Genomic DNA, 20855 nt, shown 5'->3' with positions numbered 1-20855 from the left:
TACCGCCGATGAAATAATCAGAACATTCATGCAGGGAACAGAAGCGTACGGTAAAATTTGAACACGGAGGTCAGTAGCGCTCAGTCAGCGTATATATGAATATACTTACTGCCGTGCAGTTGCTATGTTCGAAGTCTTTTCAACCCAGCGGGACGGCCCATTCACGGCACCGCTCAAGGACCACGAAAAATAGACTACGCACATGCAGACATTTCGTCGTGGCCCACTTCGCATGTTTCTTGCATGAGAGCCCTGCGCTTTCGTTGGTTGTTAAAGCAGCCTACAACTACGCAATGGCACTTGCCAATTATGGGCATAGCATGGCAGCGCGCGCGGATATGAAAAAAATTAGCAGTGGCTTAGCTCGGCTATGCCAGGATATACGTAGCGTGAGCTAAGATTCAGCTGGTTATTCTTAGGTTTCCTGGTTGTCTAGGATTAGCTTGATTATCATGCTTACTCCTGCTAAAATGATTTCCAATCCAATCCAATCCAACCCAGTCCAGTCCAGTTCAGTCCAATCCAATCCACTTCAGTCCGGTCCAGTTCAGTCGTCACTGCTCCTCGCGCATGCGCAGCACGGCTCTCCAGGAGCCACGCGAAACGGCTATCTAGCGGCTCCGGCGCACCGTCAGACTTGGGTACTGCGCAGCAGAGGAACCATTCTTTCTCTATGGAGGCACACAGCTGGGAACGCGCCGGCGCCAGTGCGTCTGCCGCGGCTATGACGACACACCTCTGGAATGCGCCGACCGGCGAATGTGCAGACCCAATTCTCTACACACTCCAACTGAATTGAATTATCTCATCCAGTACAATCCAATTAATCCAATCCAATCCAATCGAAATCCAATCCTATCCTATCCAATACAAGCTAAGCCAAGTCAATTCAATCCAATCCAATGCTCCTCGCGCTTGCGCAGAACGGCCCTTCACGGCCCACGCGAAACTGCTTAACCTCGGCCAGTGTAGCTTACGCTACAAAAAAGCAATTACTCACCAAAAGTCAGGCGTCCGACTGGCGCACCGAAACGTAACCCCAGTCACTCCTGGCGAGTACAACACACGTGTGGAATTGCAGTCTGCCTTTTTGGCTTAGGAACGGCATTTGTAGGCAAACCTGAAACGACACTCTTGGCCACTTTGAATATTCTACTTAGTGCGCTGTTAAAATGTGCGTCGCTGAAGTTACGAACGAATAGTACTCATGAATTTTAGAATCTCGCCGGACGCCCGAACATTACCGTTGCACCATCAGGCTGTGGCGGCGGCGGCGACTGCACTTCCCGCAGTCCTCAAAAATCCCTCCAACGCCGGGCACCGATCGACAGAAAGTGAAAGCGCGTCGAAAATACTGCAGGCAAAAAATTGTTCCTCTCAAATTGGTATCTATTGATTGATTGATTGATTGATTGATTGTGGGGTTTAACGCGCCGACGCAACGCAGGCGATGAGGCGCGCCGTAGTGGAGGGCTCCGGATTAATTTTGACCACCTGGGGATCTTTATCGTGCGCCGAAATCTCGTACACACGGGCGTTTTTGCTTTTCGCCTCCATCAGAAAAGCGGCCGCCGCGGCCGGGAATCGAACCCGCGACCTCGTGCTCAGCAGCGCAACGCCTTAGCCACTGAGCCACCGCGGCGGGTAAATTGGTATCTATGCTGGACTGCATTCTTTAGGCTGAGCTATCGCGAATCTCCACATATCAGCGCGGCTGTCGGGTGCGTTTGATATGGCTCGTCGCCGTCTCCATTGCAGGCAGTTTCCGCCGCAGCGTTTCGCCGTACTCGTTGAAGCCCTCTTGCGCCGTCATTCCCTCCAGCCGTGCTCGCAGTGCTCGCAATGCTCCACTGCTCTACAAAACCCATACCAACATCTGCCGCCACAATTTCTGCAACGCAGGCTCAAGAACCCGCCCTTCCTCTCTCTGCACGCAGTACACCGGAAGAAGTAATTCAGATATAAAAAGGCTGGGCTGGGAGCCATTTCTGGGCTGGGAGCAATAAATACATTTTTGCGGGAGCTAAATAGACAAGAAAATTCGGTATTAAATCCACAAGATTATTTATTTATTTATTTATTTATTTATTTATTTATTTATTTATTTATTTATTTATTTGTTTGTTTATTTATTTATTTATTTATTTATTTATTTATTTATTTATTTATTTATTTATTTATTTATTTATTTATTTATTTATTTATTTATACTGCAATCCCCTGGAGGGATTTGAGCAGGTGGGTACAAAAGAAAAAAAAATAAGCATATAACACCAGGCAAACAGATGGAACAATCACTCACATTTCACATAGTAGGCAGTCATATAAAACAAGGCCAACAACAGACCACCACTTGCGTTTTAGAACCGTAAGCACACGTACAATATCATACAGGTGAAACGTCACTCGCATTTTACGAAAAGAAAACAAAGGTAACACAAAAGTAAAATTATTTCTCTTCTATTCCAGACCAGTGGCAAAAGATGCTAAGGATTGTTTTGTGACTTGATGGTTATTTAAGCTATTCCAATCCTGCACGTTTCTAGGGAAAAAAGAATATTTGAAGGAATTATTGCGTGTACGGAACGGAGTTATTGTACGATCATGGCGTTGTCTAGTGGTGTAAACTGAAGAGAATGAAATAATTTTTCCGGTATCTATTATTAATCGTGATATACGCCTTTTTTCTTAAAGTGAGGGTAAGTTAGCTCTGACTAACAGTTCAGTTACCACTAACCGAGGTTCATCCATAACTGTTATGTATGAAGCGAACTTCTCTTTGTAATCTTTGTACTTTATGAATGTTAATTTGAGTAAAAGGATCCCATATCACAGCGGCATAATCAAGTATGGGCAGCACTATCGATTTGTAAGCAAGAATACGGACAGATGGAGGGGAGCGTCTCAAAGTTCTTCGTAAAAAGAATAGTTATGTTATATCGCCAATTTTCGGCTTTACAACAGTGCTTGCTAACACACAAAAATCTTCGCAATATTCGCAGCAACCCGTCAGCTCATTTCAGACGATAACTAATAATGCCTTTATTTTTCATCCACGATGATGTATACGAGAGGGGAAAAAAACAATTTGGTTAGCTTGACGGTGCTCCCTCCTCCTCGAATGATACAGAAATAATTCAAGAGGCACACAGCACAGCACGAAGTGCAAAAAAGGAAGCAACAAAAAATCAGTTGCGCTGTATTTACGAGGCGTTAAAAAAAGGAACAGAACGGGAAATGGAAATGAAAACTGGCCGCGACATTCCCAAACGCTCTCTATAACACTTGAATAGCTAGCGGGCTTACAGCAAAGCGAAAAAATATTTTAAAAAAACATAGTCAGAAAACACTTCTCCATTTTACAGCGGAACATAGGGTTGACACGAACAGTTCGAAACTAGAACTAAACATGAGCAAGAAAACAGTTTTTGCACGGCAACGCAGCGCTGATACTAGACCAGCGCACGGTTTAGAAATATACAAGCAACATGTGCAACATTAAAATCGCTTTTTTTTTTTACACAGAAAAGCAGTTTTAGCAGTAAGATAGCAAAAATGAGCAAAACATCGATTGAACTCAATACAACAGAACAGAAATAGTGATAACCCACGATTAGCTTTCGTTACGGCTGCGATTAAACACTCGTAAATCCCCTTTTTTTAGGATTCAAATCTATATTTGAATTTATGCAAAAGTTTAAAATGTCCGGAATTTTATCTCTTAACATTTGTTGTACGTTATTTGTTCCAAATTAGGGAATATTCAAACACCATGGCTGCGTGTTGCGTGTAGCGGGGGTCGTTTACGATCATCCGGCCATCCGGCAGTGGGGACAGTAAGGAGATGGAGACCCCGTTGTGTAAGTCGATTTTCTAGTGATGCGTGGTGTGAGAGCTGCGTTGGCCCTAGCTTTGTTTACGAATACTTCCGCAGAGCGAGGTATCGGGGGAGCCAGAGCCAGGTAGCCAGGCGGGGGAACGGAAGAAAGACGGCACTTCCGTGCCTGGCGTGCGTGATCAAGTTGAAGGCGAGGGCAGGGGGAGGAGGGCGACGCGTTGTCAACCAGGGGAGGTGTACCATCAAGACGCTCCCGTGCTGCGTCATGTGCAGCCTGGTTGCCCCCATCCGGATCCGTGCAAGAGACTTTTACAGCAAAGCTGTATGCCTGTACCCCCCAACGGTTTCACCTCCTTTGGCAAACACGCCAAGGCGCCAAGAATACACTTATGCACTGAATGCTTGGCCCCTCACCAGGTTTCACGTCAGTAGAGATGGCCCGGGAGTTCTTTTTTTTTTCTCTCTCTCTCTCTCTTCAGGCTCGATCATTACTGCCGTGACTGAGACTCGGCTAAAGAATGGAAGTGATTTCGCATAAAAACTACCGCACAGCATTCGTCAGAAAAAACATGTTTCGAAACCGAGATCACACCTTGCTGGCACCGAGTTGACCACAACCTTCAGAAGGTTGATTTTAGGTATTCAACGCACGGATAGTAGATTTAGCGCTTTTCATACGTCCCATGCTTTGCTCATGAATAGCGCCGGAATAGATGCACAAAAAAGTGACAAGAAGCGTGCCAAGCCGTTCGCAAATATGGGATAGGTGTGATCTGTGAAAGAGAGACAGAGAGAACAAACTTGATTGTCCACAAGAACTAGGTCCAGGTCCTAACTGCAGTCTTCAATTTACCCGGTCCAAGTACGGCTGAAGAAATGTTCGTGCGGATGAAGTGCACATGTTGACAGAGGTGCTTCTGCGCGTGGTCGTTTACATCAACCAAACCGGCCGATGTATCAATGACCGCTCCACGAGAGCACACCTCCTTGATTAAAAAAGACACAGAACAGGGTCCTATTTGTGGTTGCTTTGCAAAGACTGCAGTTGCGCACCCAAGCCAGGAAGAACCAAAACAGCGAAAAATACGCACGATCAGCTCGGAACACCGCAGAGGTAAGCCTTTTTCTCCGATTCTATATACTAGCCCTGCGTTGCCTTCAGTTTGCCCTTCGCCGCGGAGCCTACGGACGACACGGTACTGAAATGCGATAGCTATTAGACGAAATAGTAAGATCAGGAGCGCGATATCGTTTTTCGGCGGCTTCGGCAACAAAAACAAACAAACAAAAAAAAACTAAGAAGCTGCAGACATTCTGAAGACAGTCTATAAATGCGTAAGCGTTCCTACTCTGCATCTCTACTTTTCCCGAATGACATTGAAGGAACACGTCAACCTAGACAGTGTCTTTTTATGTTTTCTTTTTTAGTTTTTTTTTATTTCACCGCGTGAGAGAACGGGATCAGGTAAAGGATCAGGTACCTTCTGTGTGATTTCGTGAGCGCCGTTTCTGTTCTTTTTAATTTCACATTTCTTCAGTTAACTGCCCTGAGAGCGCTGTATCAGATATACCTTCGCAATTCCGTTAGTTCATTTTCAATTTGTTTGTATATATATTCGTTTTTGTTTTCCTTTTTATCTGTATCGCGGGGGCATGTTTTCTAGTTAGAGATTTGTCACCCCTGTCACACGCGCAAACCGAATGTCATTTTAAACGAATGAGATTCGTTTCAAATGTCATTCGTCTGCGGTTACACAGGCGCAGCCGAATATCAACTTCGTTGCGAATGATATTCGGTACCGAATGAGTCCAGAGAACTCATTCAATCTTGACTTCGGACGAACTCCGTACTCTCAACAGCAGAAGACAAGAAAAAAATTTCTATGAAAAAAAAATGAAGCTTAATGTTTGTAACTTTGAAGTGCAGAGAACTTTAGGGGCTCGCCTTGGCGTCGTAGCTTGCTCGCTGGAGCCAAGTAGGGCCACACTTTTATTTCTTTATTTTCAAACATGTTCCGATGGTACAAACACAAGCAGCAGTACAAATAAAATAAAGTTGAACTAAATGATGAAATCACTAGACCCACTTTGAGGTATAGTGCTAGTGGCTAAAATATTTTCATCTGTGTTAGCTTTTCCACCTGTGACAGCCAGTCTGGTACATCAACTTGTGTCTTTACAACTTCAATGCAGGAGACCACGGCCTCTTGGAAATAGTCCCGGACAGGGCGCGTATCAATGTCGGAGTAACGCGTTCCGTCATAGCGGCTGTCGTCGCGGCGTCCCGCAGAGGCTTCGAAAGCCAAGCGGTTAGTTAGTCATAAGCCTTCGAAACTCGCGAACCGCTGGAGCTTGTCATACATCTCCCCGTTGTTTAGCGCAAAGAAAACTGCAGGTATATTTAAGGCAAAATATACGTAATTAACCGGCAGCGCCCGCGTTCATTTAGTTAGGAACGCTCGTTGGGTTGGTTTTTATGAAAAAAAAGTGGCAGTGCAACGCCGGCATGTGCGGGAGGAAAAGCAAGCACAAAGAATTGGCCGCGTATCTGCTCCTTTCGTTGCAAATGTCGTCAAAAGACGATAGTCTTTGTCGACATTTACCAAGGAAATGGCCCCCTTTGCTTTCCCGCTCACCTCTCATGCTGTTCCTGTACCGTCGCGCTCATTCCAAGGTAAACACACTAAAGGTTTGCGCAAGACGATTTGAATTTACCGCGTTCCACTGCTACAGGCCGGGTTCCTCGATGCCAGCGCTGCAGTACGGCGGAGACGCGCGTGAATGGAGGCGGCCGACTAGAAGGTTTATAGAGCCGCGTGGCCATGCTTCACGTGCGTTCCAAGCAGAACGTGGAACCTCTCGAACCTTTCGTTGTTGTTGCCGCGTGATTTTGGATGCAGAGCATCTCATTCACTCGCCTTGTCCCTCCGGCGTCGTCGTCGTCGGCGTTGTCCGCCCCTACCCCATTCTCCTCGCCGCGCCAGCTGCGCTCTCCGCCGCTCACCCCCTCTCCTCTCCGAAAGCGAACACTCTCTCGCGAGGGGCATTGGATTGGATTCGATTGGCTTGGCTCGGCTTGGATTGGATTGGATTAAAGTGGATTGTGTTGGATTGTGTTGCGTCATAGCCGCGGCAGACGCGCTGGGGCCGGCGCATGTGCAGTACTCTCTCTTCCGCGGTTTCCTCTCCTTCGGGCGCGCTGCGCATATAACCGGTGTGCCGTTCTCCGGCGAAGCAACATCCACGCTTGGCTCAAACACCTAGAGTCCACGCCGCTTTACAAGTACGCCAACGTCGTCATTGACTGGGACCGGCTTACGCAGTGCCCTCAACGTTATGCGCGCTATAAAACGCGGTCCCTTCGCCGCTCCGCCTATGCGTCGCCTCTACACAGGGGTTCCCGCGAGGGGAGGTGGGAGTTTTTCATATCCCGCCAGGAGGCGGCGGTTTTCTGCAGTAGATGTAGAATATCATTCGCTATCGAAAAACCAAGCATCCATGAATTTTTTAATTAACGAACACTGTAAATATCCCTGGTGTATTAATTTCCTGTCTTATATTTGTGTAATGTCTTGTTCTTGTTCAACAAAGGTGACAAGTATGAACATATAAACCGGGCTTAAACGTTTACATGTGGCTGTGAGTATATAAGACTATTTATTGCGCAATATCAATTTTACTTTGGCCGGGTGGCTGAATCGAGTTCCCAAATAAAACCGCAACTCTATTCACCCACCCGGCCAAAGCGGACCAGCCGCTCGAACCTGTTCCGCGCGGTTCGAAAAGGAGGCTTGGCGCTCTGCCATTTGTTTCTGAAGCAGATTGTGTCCAGGTTTTGTTTCTTAAGGGATCAGAATAATCCCTTTCTACGTACTGTCATTCAAGTGCGCCTTCGTGATCACATACCTAAATTTGTTGTGTCCTCTTTTCGGTCTATGTGGTTTCATGCGCGAAGTTGTATGGGCGTTCAAATTATTCAGAGTGAGATTTTCGATTGAGTACTTGAGCAACGTATCACGCAAAAAGTTATATAAGGACCTCATTGATGTTATGTTACCCATTCCCCTATACAGGTCTATGTATGCAGTGGGAAGGGAAGCTCGAGAGGGTAAAGAGAATGCCCGTGCGCGCCTCCGTTAAAAGTTTCTTTTTTCAGCTCCACAGTGGCACGCTTCCTGTAAAGCCATGGCTCCAGGAGAAAGGATTAGACATACATTGGAACATTAACTGTCGCATATGCTTAAAGCCGGAAACTATTGACCACATTTTTCTAGACTTCTCAAACGCGAGATTTCACTGGGACATCCTACAGCGCACTGTTAAAAAGGACCTGCCCATAAACCCTTTCGGGATCCGTTTTCTGTCTGTGTGTGATACAGGGGGCGTGCCATTCGACATGTTTATGTTGATCCGCATGCACAGCTTGTGGCGCACAAGGATGGCTGACAGGCATGCCGATCCCAATGCGCGGCCCGCCAGAGAGTATTTCATTGAGAGCATGGTCAACATACGTGATGTATACAAAGCGCTAAGCGAACCACCTGAATGGTTACCCATGCTTGATGACCTTGTTCAACTGAAGAGTTTTAAACTTGTGTTTATCGCAAAGGTGGCGGATGTTATAAGATGACTGTAACCTAGTTTTTCATTTGAGACAAACGGTAATAAAAAAAAAGGTGGCTGAATCGAGTCACAGACAGACAGACGGACAGACAGACAGACAGACATAAAGCTAAAGGGCTATAATATAAAATAAAAGCCCAACCCGTACCACATACGTATCACGGGTGACGCCAATTAAAAATAAACAAACTGGACCGAGGTCAACTAGAGTTTTGACGAGAAGGAAATACCCACCGAAGTGGAAAATAAAAGGGAAAAATGCTACACAGCGACACCACAGCCAGGAGAGCGGGCCCGGGGAGACTCCCCTGATCTCCCCTGGGACGGTAGCAGGAAAGGTTGGGATAAGGGATGCGGATGGTGGTAATGAGGAATGTGTTATGGGAAAGAGGGTGGGAATGGGGACAGCGAGGTTTTTGTTCTAATCCTTAGATGTCTGACTCCTAAAATAGGCCTGAAAACTCAGGATGGGCGTCAGACGGTTCCAATTGGAATTCAGCGGACCCCACTATAGGTTCCAACCATCTGAGCTCCGACATCGAAGAACAGGGAGAACCTGCGACGGAGTGACGGCACCTAGTCTCCGGAACCCTTTCACAACCAGCCCTCCGGCTAACACCCACCAGGTCCCCCGAGTACTCAAGAGACACCTGCCCAGCCTACATAGGTACTAATCCCCCTCGTCTCGACGGTTTCGGATACTGGTAAAGCTAACTGTCCGACAGACGGGGTAACTGTACCCTGTACGCATCCGTCGATTCCTATGTGCACTTGAATCACCTATCTCCATAGGAAGGCCTATGTGACTTATAGGGTTTCGGTGGACCTCTTATGTGCTCCTATGCCAACCACTCACCCACCAGGGAACCCTCCCCATACGGGCAGCAGTCATCAGGTGGAAGGAGTAATCCTTATAGAGTACGACCAGCCCTACTCCCGATACTGAGGACGAGAAGCTTCCCTACGAAGTGAGCCAATCCCTCTTTCCTCGGTCCTAGCAAGTGCGCGCCTCCTAGACTGGTCGCTACTAAAGGCCAGAGACATTGGCCATCATAAGCACCTATCGAAGGCCCTGGATCCTGTTGTCCAGGAACCTTCGTGTCGGCAGCGAGCAGTCGTGCCCGCGTGGGGTGACTGCGGCGGTCCTTTAATAAAGGAACCTTTTTCACCGCTTTTTGCCAAGTTCCCAGAGCCAACCTCGGTAGCCACACAGGCTGTCCGGGCCTGCCTCCGCGTCCAGCATCGGCTCTGGGGCAGGAACTGGCCCATACAGTTCCAGGGAGTCGCTGCCACTCCCTTGGGGTTTTGCATCCCCGGGTGAGACCTGGCCCTCACCAACCGCTGCCGTTGGCAACCGACCAAAGCTAGGCAGCCGAAACCGCCTTTGCCCAACCAGCTGGCGGGGGGGACCACGAGCAGGTGGCAGTCGGATTTTCCCCACAGACAGACAGACAGACAGACATACAGACAGACCAAAATTTCTGGGTGTAAGTAGCCCAAGAAAGACTATCGTCTTTAAAAGAAAGAACTCCCGCTGTCGCAGTTCCAGGCAGGGGGCGCGCGAGACCTTCGAAGGCATCTGGAAGGGTGTAATGGTACCGGGACTCGCCTTTTCTAACACAGTAGTGTGCGTCAAATCAGAGACTCAATCAGGGCTAGAAGTAAATCAAAGGGCGGTAGGTCGATTGGCATTAGGAGCACACAGTAAAACAACGAATGAGGCAGTGTAAGAGACATGGGATGGGCCTCCTTTGAAGTGAGAGAAGCACAGAGCAAAATATGTTTTGAAGAACGACTTAGAAATATTGATGAACAGAGATGGGCGGCAAAAGTGTTACGGTATCTTTACATGAAAAGCGTGGACAGTGGACATACAGTGGAGGAAACGAGCCAGAAAGCTCAGGACAAAGTATATGAAAGCTGTAAGCGCAGGGTAAACGACCAAGGTAATAAAAAATGAAGTGAAATAATCAGAAACAACGACCTGGAAAAAGAGGATGGACGCAAAGAAATCCTGAGATATATACAGAATCGGGAAGCGGGAGATCACGTGGGAAAAGTTCTTTGATAATACCAAAGGGAGTGCATTGCTTTTTGAACCCCGGGCGGGTTGCTTGAGGAAAAAACGCTTATCCGCGCGCCGGTACAGGAAGAACTGTGCGCATGTTGCCGCAGGGAGCCAGAAACTGTGCGACATATTGTAACGGAGTGTAAAGGTATCCGTCCAGTCCTCAGTCAGGAAGACATCCAGCTTCCGGAAGCCCTTGGCTTTAAGGTGTACGGAAAAGTGAATTGGACAGCAGTAGCTGTTAATAAAAGAAGGTTAGAATGTTGATGGGAAAAGAGCAGAGGACAGTCTGGGAAGACGTGCGAACGTCGAAGTCAGACTAGCACAAAACTTCCAAAAAGGTTCTTTTTTTTTTCTTGGCGAGGTGATTGTACAGTGGCGTTACGACTAAGGACGCTGTGCAACACCACCCAGTCACAAAGGGGAAGACGCTAAGCATCATCGTCATCATCATCACCATCGGCGGGAAATTTGAAATGCGTTGGACAAACCTCCGTTGAATTGACCAGGAGAGGAATGAGACAAGTCGATGAAGAGTGCGGGTGGCAAGAGTGAGCGGATAACGGCGCCGCAGCCCATTATGGCGAATCACTGCTCTGCAGTTCCGAGAGCTTTTACATTGAGTGGAACGGCTTTAATTTTTTTATATCATCTTGACTTTTTTTTAAAGCTTTCGCATGAAGCTGAACACTTTATATGAATTACTTCCGCTCTCAGTGTGACCGCATTTCCAACATTGAACCCTTTCAACATGGCTGCCGTCGGCATGGAGATGGAGGAAGATGCGCGCGCCGTTAACGCCGCGGGAACACCGAAAGAGCGCACGCAGTGGTCGGAAAGTGAGACGTACACGTTAATCTAGATATGGGAAGATCAGCTGTCCGACCTCCGCCGTGCTAAACCGAACAAAAAATGGCAGCATCTCCACTCCGTGGATGATGGAGAAGGTGCGGAGTACGGGGACTCGAAATGACATCCAAGTTGCGCCCCGCGTGACATCCGATTTGCGCCCCGACCGTCATTCGATTTGAGCCGTGAGTTGCGTCTTGGTTATTCCCTGAATGAAACTGTAACTCACGGCTCAAATCGAATTTCGCTTGATTTTCGCTTTATGGTGGTGTGCGCACGGTTGGACGCGGACGGACATTGGGAGGTACTCTGCACTGTTACAGCCGAGGGAGTAATCCGTTTGACTCTCGTGTACTAGCTCACGGTCGTAGCCCAATCATTCTGTTTCCGGCTGCCGATAGGAGCGGACGCAGGATGGATGGCTCCGTGCGAGCTGCGATAGCGGCCGATGCAAGCCGTGGTGAACCGGTTTCTTCTTTGCCCAAGGATTACCGTGTTGTTCTGACCCCCCTGCCCACCGGAGAAGCGATGAATCGTGTGGTTGTTCGGCACTGCGACGTCGGCGGTCGACCGTACAGAATTGACGACTTCAGGCAGCCGTTGAAGGACACTGGAGTGATACAGGAAGTTTGTGGCATAGGGGCTACCAGATGTCGCACGTTTGGCTGATAAATTTTCGGACGGACGGAGCGAAGAAAAAACTGTTGGAAAGCGGCCCGTTGAGCGTGAAAGGGCGGCCATGCCTTGTAGTCGACCCCGTAAGGCACGAACTTCGGGTGAAGCTGCACTGGGTCGCCTTCAACGTTACCAACGAGACTATAAGGAAGATATTCGCCGAGTACGACGACGTGAAGGAGGTGACGAGTGACAAGTGGCGTGTTCAGGACTTTGAGAGCTCCGAGTCGACAACCCGGATTATGTGCCTAGTTTTGCATGAAGGTGTCACGCCGGACAGGCTTCCCCACCAGCTGCGGTTAGGCCCCGGCACGGCGCTCGTCGCGGTGCCTGGGCGAGCCCCACTGTGCCTCAGGTGCCGCAGAGCCGGGCATATTCGCCGAGAATGCCGGGCCCCCAGGTGCTCGGAATGCCACGCCTTTGGGCACGAGAAGGCGGACTGCACCCGCTCGTACGCTCGGGCTGTGGGTCGAGGCTTGGAAAGTGACAACAGTGAACTCGTTATGGACGAGGAAGAAGCAGAGGGAGCAGCGGCACCCGCAGCACCTGAACCCAGGACCCACCACCACCCTGAGCCGGAAACGGACGCGGATACTGCAAGAAAGGACGAGAGCAAGCCACTGACGGCGGAGGGGCGTAGCGCGCCAGCAGCCGATCCGCCGCGGCAGGCCACCGCTCACGACGGGGACAGTGCTGGAACCACCAAGGACGAGAGCGAGAGGATGGACCTCGAGGTTCAGCCGAGCAAGCGTCGGCACGAAGATGGCCCGGAGACTGCGGACGAGCCAAACCAGCGAAAGCCAGAACCGCCGTGGCAGGCTGGTCGGGGAAAGAAGAATCAGCGAGCCGCCACTATTAAGCCAGGGGTGGCGTCGCCGGGAAAAGGCGGCACGAAAATCACCTGACCACATGTAGGTCCGGACACACTGTATGGCGCGAGATAAAGGTAAGCACTTTACACTTGGTCTGGTCCCTCCAAAATGACGGCCCTCTGTAAGCCCTTTCGAATAGCTACCCTCAATGCACGAGGACTTTCAGCTAAGCGAAAGCAGAATCAGCTGTACCGCATGGTTACGGAGCGAGACCTAGACGTCGTCGCCATACAGGAGACGAAAGTCGAAAGTGAGGATCAGACCGACTGTATGGTGCGTCCCTTTACAGCACACTATTATGCATGTGTTAGTCACGCGGTTGGAATGTCGGAGGGGTGGGTTCTCCTGATTCGCAAGTCGTTAGGGGTGGTAGTCCAAAATGTCACAGTGTGCCTAAACGGACGTTTCGTAGTTTGTGACTTTGCTTTTTCAACAAGCCAGTGGCGAGTGATTTGTGTTTATGCACCAACAAGAGTCCAAGAAAGACGCGATTTTTTCGAGGAAATCAGAAAATACTGCAGTGGTGATCGATACACAGTGTTAACTGTGTATGCTCCGCACGAGACAAAACCAGCTGTACACCCTATCGTGACGTAAGCACAACTTTATTATGTGAAATGGTGAACGATCTTGGTTTAGAGGACGTGGGAGAGTGTGTTAGCAGTGGAAGAGATGTACATTATACGCATTTTCAAGGTGCTAGTCACGCCCGCTTGGATAGGGCGTATATTTCAGCTGAGCTGCTGCCATGGTGTTTTGACTACAGCGTGCGCTCTGCTTCGTTCTCCGACCACTGCTTAGTGTCGTTTTGCCTGGGAAGTAAAAAAGAAAACAGAAGTAAATTTACATGGGATCTATGGAAATTTAACGATAAACTTTTAGAGGACGATCTTTTTATGCAGCAAGTAAGAGCAACTGCAGAAAATATTCGTAATAGTAGCAGCGAAAAATTAGGAGTTCAATGGGAGCACTTTAAGCAAGAAACAAAAATGCAAGCAATCGAAACCGCTATTAAGAAGGAAAGACAAAAGCAAGAAAGCTTCTTGCGAACTTGTTTGCAGGCAATGTTGGAAGAAGAAAGCCAAGTCCCGGGGTCGTGTAAAGATGAGATAAAGGCCACAAAAGCAAAACTTGAGCTGATAGACGCCGAACGTTATCACGCAGCGCTCGTCCGAGCGAGAGCGGAAAAATTGATAGCGGGCGAAATGCCCACCAAGAGAGCACTGGGGACAGAAAAAAGATACGCTCGCCGCAACGAAATAACAGAAATTGAGTACAACGGCGTAGTCAGCGGCGAAAACATAGACATAGAACGTGCTTTTTTTTAGCACTACAGTACCTTGTTTTCGCGAAGCGCTATTCAACTTGAGAAGTTTGAACGTGAATTTGTGTCTCTGCTGCCAAAAATCGATGACGAAACAAGGTTACTATTAGAATCCCCCATCACGGTAGAGGAAGTGAAGGAAGCGATTAATAATCTAAACCTGGGAAAGTCACCAGGTCCTGATGGCTTGAGTGCGGCTTTTTATAAGTTCCTTAAACATGAGATATTCCATGTGTTAACGGCAGTATTTAGAGAAGCTTTTATGTTAGGGGTGCTGCCACCGTCGTTTTCGGCTGCGCACACCATTTTAATTCCTAAAACAGAAGACACTGTCAAACTTCGTCAAGTGACGTCGTACCGCCCAATAAGCTTAACTAACGTTGACTACAAAATACTAATGAAAAAACTGGCTAAAAGGTTTAAGACTGTTATTGGCATCATAGTGGGACCGCATCAAACATGTGGGATAAAAGGACGATCAATTGTCACGAACATACACAAGGCTCGGAGTGTACTCGAGAGCTGTGATGTGATGCATACCGGTGTAGAAATGCTACAAGTGGACCTCGATAAAGCGTTCGACCGCGTGCCACACGATGGGCTTTTGGCAGTATTAGAGCACGTTAACATCGGCTCTGTTATCCTAGAAGGTGTTCGCATGGCTTACAACAAGTGTACGACCAGAATAATTGTTAACAAGGTGTTGGGAAAGCGCATAGAAGTGCAGAGGTCGGTGAGGAAGGGGTGTCCTCTGTCACCTTTCCTCTTCTGCATATACAGTGAATCCTTGTGTTTAACCATAATGAGAAATGAAACTGTCAAGGGATTTCAACTTCATGCAGCCGAGGTTCGAGTTTTGGCTTACGCAGACGATATTGCTATTTTCTGCGTAGATCAAGAAAGCGTCGCTCAAGTCGTTAACTTAGTGAAATGGTTTTGTCATGTGAGTGGATGCGCCGTGAACTGGGACAAGTGCCTGGGAATATGGCATGGAGAGTGGAGTACAACACCGGTGGTATTTAAGAATATCAAGTGGGTAACGACGTCCGTGAAGTACCTAGGCGTGCCGCTAGAGTATTATACCGATAGTGACCCTTATTGGCGGAAACAAGCTGTGGAGCTACGAGAGAAGGCAGAGAAGTGGAAGGGCACAAATTTGTTCATCTTTGCTCGCGCAACGGTTTGCAACCTATTCATGGCCAGCAAACTTTGGTATGTATTGCAAGTACTCCATTGTTCACGGGCAAATGTTCAAAAGCTGCACCGTATTTTTGCAGTATTTATTTGGGGTTCGTCCTGGGAACGAACCAGTCGTACAAACCTCTTTCGGCGCGTTCGTGATGGGGGTTTAGGGTTAACGCATTTCTTTTTACGTCAGTAGGTAAACCGTTTTCTTTTTTTGCGGGATGTTAAATACCCGTTTTTGCGCACGGTTTGTCAAATTAGATTAGGCAGGGTTCTGCCAGAGTTTATAGTTACGACATTATGTTTGCCGGGAGGTATACGTGGCTACCTAAAAGAAGTTGTTGAGTCATTTCGTTTCCTAGCTGTGCGATTTTCGTTGGATTATCTGAGTGCAGTTTCAAGAAAGCGACTGTATGGTGATCTTTGTGATACAGTTCTCCCGGTTCCGTTGTACAGAATAACGTACTCAGCAGGCCCTGGTCGAGATGTGTTAAAGCGGGTCAAGAAAATGCCAGTTGCACCAGGGATTAAAACGTTTTTCTTTAAATTACATACCGGAACACTCCTTGTCAAGACATGGATGCAAGGAAAGGGCCGCTTTATGCCAGGGGGGGAACAGTGTTGGTTGTGCAAGAAACCGGAAACCATTGAGCATGTCTTCATCGACTGTTGGGATGGTGTATTCTTCTGGGATGTGCTGCAGCGTACGTTGAAAAAAGATCTGCCAGTCGATGCCCATGGCATCCGGTATTGTCCGTTGAACATGATGAGGAGGGTGTACCGCTAGATCGAATAATGTTATTGGGCCTGCACAGCATATGGAGGTGTCGGGTGGCAGTCCGTCACTCAGACATTGACGCGCGCCCAGTCAGAGAGTATTTTCAGGAGGCTATTGTTTCGTTTGTTGAATTGAAAAAGGCCGAACAAAGTGTTCCGGAATGGCTGTCACAAGTTGAAAGGCTATCAAAGATAAAAATATTTTAGCCACCAGCGCTGTATCCCAGAGCGGGAGCAGCGATTTTATGTTTTAGTATGGGTTTGTTGTGACACTGATGTTTATGTTTGTAAAAGCGGTGCTTGTTTGGAAATAAAACAAAACAAAAAAAAGTCGTAGCCCAATGGGTAAGACGGCTGACTTTAACTCTGTCTGGTCTATCAGACACAGGCCCGAATCCTGGTGGTGCCTGTGTGTGTGTTTTTTTTTTTTTTGCGATTGTAAATGCTATGCGCACGGACGCGGACGGATATTGTGCGGTCCTAAGGTGCTCTGCACCGAAAGCGTGTACACGGTGATTACAGAAGAACTTCACGCCTTAGGCATTACAAAGACTATACGGGAGATGTAAACAAAAATTGAGAACGTGGGGAACCAGGTCAGGTGAGCAGACGTGTGTGCGTAGTCTTACCACTCACCGCGGCATTCCCGATTTTTCTTTATCTGTCCCTGCTTACCCGCTTGTTTTTTTTTATTGTGTAATTACGCATGTAAACGTCTCAACCCACTACCAGCGAAACCGAATATGTATGAACTTCGCGTGTCATCGCTCAACTGCAAGCTCTTTGAATAGTGACGCCTTTCTCACGCGACTGGCTACTACGTGCGCGCTGGGAATGGGAAATGTTGTGGGTCAGGGTGCTAGCGAATGTTGAGTGGAGTGCTTCTTGGAGGATGTCTGTGCAGGCCTATTCGCCAACCTAAAGCATATTTTACCTGGCATGGGGCGTAAAATACAGTGCGCACATAGTATGTGGCTGCGACCGTCTTGTTATTGTGCGAGTGTACTGCGGTATCGGGCGTTATCATTTTATTTTTTCCTTTTGCTCCGACACTTTGTTTTTGGCAGGTGAGCACGCAGTGAACAATTTTGGAATTTGTTGTGAAAATACATGAAAATATACTGGTTGATTTCCCTGCAAGAAATGATTTGAAGGAATGAATACATTTTTGTAGCATCATAATTATTTTCTTTTCAGGTCCCTAAACAGGACAAAGGGCACATGAAGTGTAGCAATCAAATGGAAGTTCTATTGGGCTGTGCACAAATCTCTGAGCTCACTGCCGGCAAACGACCGCAGCTTAACAGAGGAGTCTGGCAACCCGGAGGCATCTGTGGAGAAGGTGAGGAAGCTATGGGTGAACATCTGGTGAAGTCCTTATGGTGCATGCTTTTGTTTTGTGCCCGGGAAAGCTGTACTTACCAACCGCTGGAAACGCAAAAGTGTCTGTGCATTACGTTCAGTGTGCATTCTTCAATGTGGAACCGCGCACATAGGTGCGTATTCTGTCAATGCTTGAAGCCACTTTTTTTTGGTTTCGAGGTGCGTCATGCTGTAATGAGGAATGAACGGGGCTTATCAAGTACATTTTCATGTCCGCGTAGTGGCTTATGACTGCGAATACCACAGGAGTACTTCGTCACGCATTGCTGCACTTGGTACAATGCCTGAGCAACAATCACATTGCTTGCGTAAGTGGGTACACGCACCAAAACATAAAAAAATTTTCATCTGGACACCTTGTGTGATATGGACTGTAGCCCCCTAAATTCTTTTTAGAAGTAATGCTATTTCTATAGCATGGTAGCATTGCTTTTTAGATGTCATTGCGCTGCATGTTTAATATTATAGGTGCGCAACTCATAAACACGTGAGTGACTATTGAATTTGAACGTGCAAACTATTTCAGATCATCTTTGAGATGCAGCATGGCAGCCCTGACGAGTGCGAGGATGAGGAGCCTCCTCTAGAGTCTCTCGAACCGCCGCCAGATGACCCGACGACTGCTGGCAGTGCTATGGCAGTGCAAGCTCCAGTGCAGCGGAAGGCAGCCCAGCCAGCTGCTTCACAAGCTCAGGATAAGTGCCTTCAGCATCTGGGTCCCCGCGTTCCTCTGGAACCAAAAAGAAGTCACAGAGGAATTTGCTGCAACACCTGCTATAAGAGCAGCGCAACCTGCGCCTTTCCATTGAGCAATCGCGGCAATATGAATTTGTGCAGCGATAGAAAGAAATAGAGCAATGGGGAAAGAAATCCAGCAGCGTGAACGGCTGGTCGCAATGCAGGAAAAAGCTGCTGAAAGGGAAGAGCGAATTATTGCCGTGCTGGAAAAGTTTTGCAAATAAATGCCTTGCAAAGGCTAAACGTGTTCGCCGGTGCTTAGAGCTGCTTTTCATTTATGAGGTCAGTGACTGCACGATTTTCGCATCCTGTGGGCCAGTCTATGTAGCCTGAAAAAATATTTAATACTATATAATAGGGATTCAAAATATGCCACACGGTAGCCTCGTGTAAAGACTGTCTGTAAAGTCTGGGGTGATGTTCCGCAAGTCTGAGCAGTACAACAGCTACACTCTGTGCCAGTCACACGTCACTTGTCAGGTGAGGTTATAAAAGGAAATTTTTGAGCACCTCCCAGGTGAAGTGACTACATGCCTTGAAAAAAAAAATTCGAAGTTGATGACCCTGCATGATTCACATTTACACGCTTTATTATAGAACGATAAGTTGTCTTGTGCACTGTCACAGGGTTAAACTGTACATCTGTGACATTGTCTTCAAAGAAGCTTCAAGTTTTGCCCCAAGGCCATACACGCAGTGCATATGTATAAGCCCATATGTATGTATAAGTGCATATGTATATATATAAGGCAGGGTAAACTACAGGCGCAGTGTGAACATGTCGCGCTTATGCCTTATGAAGCCCTGTGTGCTCCTTCCCAGAAGCAGTCTGCTAGTGCAGCACGAACTTCTGGGCCTCGCTGTCCGCACACACCCGTGTTGTGTGTCGGTTGGCAGAGTGTGTCGACGACACGTGCCTCTTGCTCCCACTGCTGCTCTACGGTTTCACCCAAGTCCTCACATGTGTTATGGAGAATGCACGCACCCTTGATTGCTCGCTTTGCATCTGGGAGCTTCAACTCCATTCTCTTCATTACAAATCTGAACTGTGCCTTCAACCGTCTGAAGGCGCTCTTCACCCCACGCCTTGTCTTCGACAAATTATAGTTGAAAACTTCCTCGAGTGTGCCACTTGTGGCATTTGCAAACGGCTTCACGAGGTTCGGCATCAAGGGGAACGCTTGGTCGCAAAGTATGATGTGAGGAATGTGGGTGCCTACAATCAGGGTGAGTGAACGCTGGAAGCCATCGCTTTTAACTGTTTCGGAAAACTTTGAACATCCGTTCACATGGGCGTCGTGACATTTTTAGTGGGCTGCCGACATTTATGTACCGGAAACGGTACTTGTGGTCTACCACCGCCAGCAGTTTCATGCTGAGGCTGCATGAGGCAAGAAAATTGGCTGCTAAATTCTCACGTCACGCACGTGTCACATTTTAAAATAAAACCCTCTTCCTTGAGAACACACATACACAAGTAGAGAAATTAATCTTTTTAAAAAGATCTTTAGCAGCAACACAACACTCAGTGCTTTGCTTGACTAGACCTGCTACGTGTTGAAGAAGAGGTATATTAAGTGAAAGAGAGTTAACGTAAACGAGCTCAGCAATTAAGTACATGAGATGTTAGTGGAGACCAATATTTTGCTGCAGGCGAGCACAGCTAACATTGTGGCAAATTTAGGAATAGGAAATTCGCTGCTTGCGACCTGCTGATTAGTACTACATAAACTGCAAAAACGTGTGGGAAAACCTACCATTCCTTATAGTTATGGTAATCAGATGCGTGTTCTTTGGGTGGCGAAATAGGAAAATGACAGCCGTCCATGGCGCCGAGTGTGTGAGGAAAGCCGGTGACTAGAAATAACTCGCGCAAGTGTGCTGCCATGTCCTTGCGGCAAACCATACGAATCCACTCTGCTTCGAGCATCTGAATCACAGATCGAACAAACTGCCGAAAAATGGTGTTCACAGTGGACACCCCCTGTTCGAAGAGATTTGCGACGGTACGGTCTTCTGCGGTTAAATATAGTTTGTATTGGCCAATCCCTACTCTCTTTTCCGCCGAAATTGCCTTCCTCGTGATCGTGTCTTCGCGTTCTAGCACTGGCCGGCAATACTCCACTAGGTACCGGAACGTAGCCCGGGCCACGCGGAACGCCTGCTTGAAACAGCTTCAACCAAGTTCGGCAGGGTATCCTCGAACCAATTTTCATTTCTCTCGTAGGACCACCGACCCCGGAAAATGGCACGTGACGTTTCACAAACGGCTGCACCATGTGCAAAGGAAGTCGCCGCCATAGTTGCTCTTCGTCACTTTTCGTGACGCTTTTCTGACGAGTCGCACTTTGTGGTCGTTCTAGATCTCGTTGCAACTCCATCCAGATGATACGGTCGCTGATACGTTTAGCTCGCATGCACATAGCTGCAGCGACGGCTCTTTTAACGTCGTTCATCTCGGCGTCGTCTATGCACGCCGCCATGTTTGTTGACAAACTGCGATACGGAACACTACGGATCTGC

General features: G+C 47.9%; 1 long non-coding RNA gene and 1 pseudogene across 1 annotated transcript in view; both read left to right on the top strand.

The window, feature by feature from the left end:
• Window positions 1–18534, top strand: part of LOC144173379 (uncharacterized) — a 72456-nt gene extending 53922 nt beyond the window's left edge. Inside the window, exons 2-3 of the long non-coding RNA XR_013323243.1 lie at window positions 17409–17553; window positions 18121–18534. This is a non-coding gene — a long non-coding RNA (uncharacterized LOC144173379). The remainder of the gene's footprint in view (window positions 1–17408; window positions 17554–18120) is intronic.
• LOC144142907 (uncharacterized) lies at window positions 11790–12958 on the top strand (annotated as a pseudogene).
• Window positions 18535–20855: the final 2321 nt, after the last annotated feature.

This window comes from Haemaphysalis longicornis, unplaced genomic scaffold (assembly GCF_048455015.1).
Source record: "Haemaphysalis longicornis isolate Haplotype H1 unplaced genomic scaffold, Haemaphysalis longicornis Haplotype H1 scaffold_1, whole genome shotgun sequence".
Classification (NCBI taxonomy): Eukaryota; Metazoa; Arthropoda; class Arachnida; order Ixodida; family Ixodidae; genus Haemaphysalis; species Haemaphysalis longicornis.
The sequence above is the reverse complement of the archived record's forward strand: the minus strand, read 5'-3'. Positions and strand labels throughout refer to the sequence as shown.